The sequence below is a fragment of the Rhinoraja longicauda genome, chromosome 9 (assembly GCF_053455715.1).
Source record: "Rhinoraja longicauda isolate Sanriku21f chromosome 9, sRhiLon1.1, whole genome shotgun sequence".
In the NCBI taxonomy this organism is placed as follows: Eukaryota; Metazoa; Chordata; class Chondrichthyes; order Rajiformes; family Arhynchobatidae; genus Rhinoraja; species Rhinoraja longicauda.
The window spans coordinates 21,760,730-21,768,043 of record NC_135961.1 but is presented as its reverse complement, the minus strand read 5'-3'; positions in this window follow the sequence as shown (position 1 = coordinate 21,768,043).

Here is a 7,314-nt window from a genome sequence, read left to right as displayed (position 1 = left end):
GTACAACTGCAGAAGGACCTCTTTGCTCCTATACTCAACTCCTCTTGTTATGAAGGCCAACATTCCATTGGCTTTCTTTACTGCCTGCTGTACCTGCATGCTTCCTTTCAGTGACTGATGCACTAAGACACCCAGATCAAGTTGTACGTCCCCTTTTCCTAACTTGACACCATTCAGATAATAATCTGCCTTCCTATTCTTACCACCAAAGTGGATAACCTCACACTTATCTACATTAAACTGCATCTGCCATGCATCCGCCCACTCACACAACCTGTCCAAGTCACCCTGCAACCTCATAGCATCTTCCTCACAGTTCACACTGCCACCTAGCTTTGTATCATCGGCAAATTTGCTAATGCAGATCGCACCTGGAGTACTGTGTGCAGTTTTGGTCTCCAAATTTGAGGAAGGATATTCTTGCTATTGAGGGCGTGCAGCGTAGGTTTACTAGGTTAATTCCCGGAATGGCGGGACTGTCATATGTTGACACAGGGGCCACAGTTTAAGAATAAGGGGTAGACCATTTAGAACGATGAGGAAAAACTTTTTCAGTCAGAGAGTTGTAAATCTGTGGAATTCTCTGGCTCAGAAGGCAGTGGAGGCCAATTCTCTGGATGCTTTCAAGAGAGAGTTAAATAGAGCTCTTAAAGCAGAGTCAGGGGGTATGAGTAGAAGGCAGGAACGGGGTACTGATTGTGAATGATCAGCCATGATCACATTGAATGGCGGTGCTGGCTCAAAGGGCCGAATGGCCTACTCCTGCACCTATTGTCTATTGTTTACCCTCTCTTGTCAGGACAATCTGCTCCTGCCAGGAATAAGCGAGTTTGTTAACTTACTACAGGAAGGGTCTTGACCTGAAACATCAGCCATTCCTTCTCTCCAGAGATGCTGCCTGTCCTGCTGAGTTACTCCAGCATTTTGTGTCTATCTTCGGTGTAAATCAGCGTCAACAGCTCCTTCTTACATGTTTAAAAAAACCCACGCTTGGTGCTTCATTGCGGGCTAGAGCTCCCTCCCACCCCAGCCAATGTCATTTGTGCCGCCGACTAGACACGGGCGTTGTACAAACTTACCCTCATTCCACACGAACCTCGCTCCTCTTGACCCCTACGCTGCTCCCGGGGATGGCAGTGCCAGCAGAGGCTGTGTTCGGCAGCACTCGCTCCCTGTAGCCGGTTGTCTCGGTCTTGCTACCTCGATCACATCCCCGTTGCACGTTTCTGATTGCAACACCTGTAACATGACGGAGCGGCACCTGACAGGCTCAATCCTCACAGCCAGCGCTGCCTTGAGAGTGGTCCCTGAGACAGGCGGGCAAATACCTCGCAGACCTGTTGGGTGGCAGCATCTCTGGAGAGAAGGAATGGCTGACGTTTCAGGTCGAGACCCTTCCTGTAGGGTCTAGACCTGAAACGTCAGCCATTCCCTCTCTCCACAGATGCTGCCTGTCCCGGTAAGTTACTCCAGCATTTTGTGTTTACCAGAGTACAAATTAACCATAATTATACCTGATTAATATTTTTAAAGCAGTATTTTCTTACCTCTATGAAGCAAAACTGGAAAATACGGATGAAACGCAAGTCTGTATACACGCAGCAGATCAGCCGGCGAGAATATTTAGCTCTTGCGACCTATGACCGGCGCATGCTCAGTCGTGATAACAAACTCGCTTATTGGCAAAGATAACAGAGATGGACCACTCCGTCAAAATCGCGTATACTGAAGTGTAGTACGCAACGGAGCGGAACATCCGCCATTTTAGTAAGCAAAACCCGCCGTCCATTATGCCTCTCGCAGTATAATCATTGTGAGGGAACAGTATGAGTGATGATACCATTAAAATGCAGAATATATCTCATCTATCAATTCACATCTTTTTGTTATTTTTCTTTTAAAATATTTTCCCCTGCTTAATTTCTCTGATTTTATTCTTTCTTACTGTTTCTGCCCATTTCCCTCCCATCCTTCCTCCCCAGCCCCCTCTTTTGTGCAGTTTCCCTTGTGTTGCTCTAACACACACTGCACAAATTTAACTTTATATATATATATAAACGTGTGTGTGTGTGTGTGTGTGTGAGAGGCAAAATAGAGATAAATAGATCTCAACAAAGTTCCTTCTCATGGATCAGAAGCAACTTTGATTTTAAGCAACGCTCTATTTCTCTCTTGATCTTATTTTTCACATGATGTACATAAACAATAAAGGCGATTCGACCTTTATGGTTTATGTATATGCATATATATATACACACACAAGGTATCACAAAATGCTGGAGTAACTCAGCAGGTCAGGCAGCATCACGGAAAGAGGGAATGGGTGACGTTTTGGGTCGAGACCCTTCTTATTTTCCTACACAACTTTCCTATATATACACGCGCACATATACTGTACTGCAGACAAGCACTCACTAGGGCAGGTCTGGTTTTACTGTTGCGCATCCGATCCAAAATCCAGATCGGGTTTTGTACTGCTTTATCCTAGTACTGACACGGTTAGTCATCAGACTATCGTGGGAGTTGGGGATAACAGTAGCCAGCATCTGTACTGCTAGTGATCTGCCAATAAAGAACTTATATACAAAGACTTGAGTGACTCTGAATATATACTCCCACAAACAATGTCAGAAGTGGGATTCGAACCCACGCCTCCACTTGCGCCCAGGACCTATAACGGGCATGCTGCCGAGAAGGATTGTTTTGACGTAATGATGGTCAATCATCTTCACTCGTCTTGTCTGGGCGTGTTAGTGGCACACACGGCGGAGGACGACACTTTGCAGTAGTTCACGTCCGTCATTCAACACGGTTGACCGGGCAATTTGCATATGTTACTGCTCTCTGTGCAGCCGTACTTCCCTGTTAGAGATGAGCTGGTTATCGAGAACGGGGTCATCATGAAAGGCCACAAAGCGGTGATCCCTGCTTCACTACGGCAGCAGTACTTCGATGAAATACATAGGGGCCACCCCGGCGCTGAGGCAACGGTTCAGCAAGTGAAAAGTATGTTTTTCTGGCCTGCTATGTCTGACTACGCGCACCAGAGGGCGCAATCATGTGCAGTATGTAACATGAAGATGATTGACCATCAATACGTCAAAACAATCCTTCTCGGCCCCACATCAGCAAAGGGAACCACTTTTGCTGCACCCAGTTCCTGATTTACCCTGGTCCTCTGTGGCCACTGACATTTTCGAGTGGTGTGGCAATCCATATCTGGTCCTGGTGGATTCCTATTCCGCGTGGTTCGAGATCGATTTGCTCCGCACAATTTTGTCAGTGGCGATAATTCAAAAACTTAGACATTTCTCGGTCCATGGGTCTCCTCACACCCTCATGTCAGATAATGCCGGTCAATTTACCAGTCAGTGTTTCAAGGACTTTACTACGCTCTGGGATTTTAAACACGTCACCAGCAGCCCGGAGTATCCGCAGTCGAACGGGCTAGCCGAGATAGCTGTCCGTAGTGCCAAACAGGTTGTGGAAAGATCCAGAAGAGCCAGGTCCAATGTATTCCTGGACCTCCTCAATCTCCATAATGTTTCACGCGACCCAGCCAGCCCAACATCTGATGTCCAGATCAACTCGCACCACCTTTCCCGTTGCAAGGCAACTACTGCAGCCCCGTGTTCACGAGCCCCAATCTGTTCAGCTGCAACATAAACGGCAGATCCAGAAGGCATACTACGACAAACCTAGACGTCCTCTCCAGCCTCTGTCGATCAGCCTGCAGACCCAGAAGGGTCATGATCGTCTGGGCGTAGTTAGTGCGACCTGCCAGGAGCTGCAGTCCTATCTTATCCAATCGGAAGGAGGAACCTACCGGCGGAACAGAAAACACATTCTACCGGTGAATGAGCCAGTGCCATCTCTGCAGCATTCGCATGGCGACACGGTGGTCACAGATGGCATGTTATGGACTGATGGAGACCAGGCATCGGCAGACCGCAAGCTGGTCTTTACACCAACAAAGGAGCCGCTGGTGAAATCACCCATAAAATCGTGTATAAAGTCACCCGTGATGTCACCGGTGCAGTCTCCTGTGCAAAAGGCTGTTGCAAGACCAGTGCCATTTGAACCACCACCTACGGTGCAGCCATCTACAATGGGTACAGCGGAGGGTCTGTATCGTACTCTTGCAGGACGGGTCTGTAAGCCCAATCCCAAGACTGTGGCTAGATATTTATTATGGACTCTGATTAATTACAGTTCCCTTACATTTATCTTACTCAATTTGTATCCTCCTCTGCTTAGCGCTAAGGGCTTTTATCCCTTATATTAGGATGCCGGTAAGGTGGATTTTTTTGTATTGTAGTGGCTTTATATGCTCTTATCTAGTTTGGGGGCTTATGCTTAAGAAGGAGGATGTAGATCTATGTCTGGTTTTACTGTTGTGTATAATCCATAATCCAGATCGGGTCTGTCCTGCGTTATCCTAGTACTGGCCAGACTATCGTGGGAGTTGGGGGTAACAGTAGCCAGCATCTGTACTGCTAATGATCTGCTAATAAAGAACTTATATACAAAGTCTTAAGTGACTCTGAATATATACTCCCACAAACTGAATATATACTCCCACTCATTTTATGAAAAATGAGTTACATGCATTAACACGATCCTTACCCACTACTCTACAGCCTGTAAAAAAAATCATATTTAAATCCAACCGATAGTTTGGTCAAATAACATAGTCACCTTCTTGTTTTTTTTTGTGATTTATGGATTTTTCAAATGTGAATAACTCATAACGACACATTTGTGGGTTAGCAGTATATTGCACCAACTCCCTCAATTTTAAATCATTCAAAAATGAACTTCATAAACAAGGATAACACTTTTTATTTCTGTCATTCATGGTAAGATTTACATCATTTTGTGTGCGAGATGTACAGGGTTGAACTGTTTCGCATATCAGCTAACCAATGAAAAGATCAGGTTCTGATTTGTACCAGCTCTTCACCTTCCCCCCCTTGTCTGCAGAAGGGTCCCAACCTGAAACATCACCAATCCTTTTTTCTCCAGAGATGCTGCCTGACCCGGTGATTTACTACACCACTGTGTCTATTTGAATTGGATTCATGCTTCTGTACCACGTCAGGCAGCATTGGTCATTTTAGTGGCTTTCAAGGGTTTTTAACTAATCAATCCCACACTCCAAAGACGTACAGGTATGTAGGTTAATTGGCTGGGTAAATGTAAAAATTGTCCCTAGTGGGTGTAGGATAGTGTTAATGTACGGGGATCACTGGGCGGCACGGACTTGGTGGGCCGAAAAGGCCTGTTTCCGGCTGTATATATATGATATGATGATATGAATACACCAACTCAAATTTTCTTGGCTCTAAGTGTTGAGTTGTTGCATGGCAGGCGAGGTCACGCCCTCTGACCTGCGCTGTGCCGTGCAACGCCGTCTGGAGGGCACGCCTGGTACTGCAAACAAGCACTCACTAGGGCAAGGGTTCCCAAACTTCTTGGTCCCGTTTACCCCTGCCAACTTTTCAAAAGTAAGTTTACCCCCACCCTGTTCTGTTCATATAACCATATAACCATATCACAACTACAGCACGGAAACAGGCCCGTTCGGCCCTACCAGTCCACGCTGACCACTCTCTCTGACCTAGTCTCATTTACCTGCTCTCAGACCATAACCCTCTAATCCCCTCTTATCCATATACCTATCCAATTTACTCTTAAATAATAAAATCGAGCCTGCTTCCACCGGAAGCCCATTCCATACAGCCACCACCCTCTGAGTAAAGAAGTTACCCCTCATGTTACCCCTAAACTTTTGTCCCTCAATTCTGAAGCTTTGTCCCCTTGTTGGAATCTTCCCCACTCTCAAAGGGAAAAGCCTACCCACGTCAACTCTGTCCGTCCCTCTTAAAATTTTAAAAACCTCTATCAAGTCCCCCCTCAACCTTCTACGCTCCAAAGAATAAAGACCCAACCTGTTCAACCTCTCTCTGTAGCTTAAGTGCTGAAACCCAGGCAACATTCTAGTAAATCTCCTCTGTACCCTCTCCATTTTGTCGACATCCTTCCTATAATTTGGCGACCAGAACTGCACACCATACTCCAGATTCGGCCTCACCAATGCCCTGTACAATTTTAACATTACATCCCAACTTCTATATTCGATGCTCTGATTTATAAAGGCAAGCATACCAAACGCCTTCTTCACCACCCTATCCACATGAGATTCCACCTTCAGGGAACAATGCACAGTTATTCCCAGATCCCTCTGTTCCACTGCATTCCTCAATTCCCTACCATTTACCCTGTACGATTTGTCCTACCAAAATGCAGCACCTCACACTTATCAGCATTAAACTCCATCTGCCATCTTTCAGCCCACCCTTCCAAAAGGCCCAAGTCTCTCTGTAGACTTTGAAACTCTACTTCATTATTAACTACACCACCTATCTTAGTATCATCTGCATATTTACTAATCCAATTTGCCACACCATCATCCAGATCATTAATGTAAATGACAAACAACAGTGGACCCAACACAGATCCTTGGGGTACTCCACTAGACACTGGCCTCCAACCTGACATACAATTGTCAACCATTACCCTCTGGTCTCTCCCATTCAGCCATTGTTGAATCCATCTTGCAAGCTCACTATTAATACCCAACGATTTAACCTTCTTAATCAACCTTCCATGTGGAACCTTGTCAAATGCCTTACTGAAGTCCATCTGGACAACATCCACAGCCTTGCCCTTATCAATTTCCCTGGTAACTTCTTCAAAAAATTCAAGAAGATTAGTCAAACATGACCTTCCAGGCACAAATCCATGTTGACTGTTTCTAATCAGGCCTTGTTTATCCAAATAATTATATATATTGTCCCTAAGTATCTTTTCCATTAATTTTCCCACCACAGACGTCAAACTAACAGGTCTATAATTGCTAGGTTTACTTTTAGAACCTTTTTTAAACAAAGGCACAACATGCGCAATGCGCCAATCTTCCGGCACCATCCCCGTTTCTAATGACGTTTGAAATATTTCCGTCATAGCCCCTGCTATTTCTGCACTAACTTCCCTCAATGTCCTAGGGAATATCCTATCAGGACCAGGAGACTTATCCACTTTTATATTTTTCAAAAGTGTCCGTACCTCCTCTTCTTTAATCCTCATAATTTCCATCACTACTCTACTTGTTTCGCTTACCTCACATAATTCAATATCCTTCTCCTCGGTGAATACCGAAGAAAAGAAATTGTTTAATATCTCCCCCATTTCATCCGGCTCAGCACATAGCTGTCCACTCTGACTCTCTAATGGACCAATTTTATCCCTCGC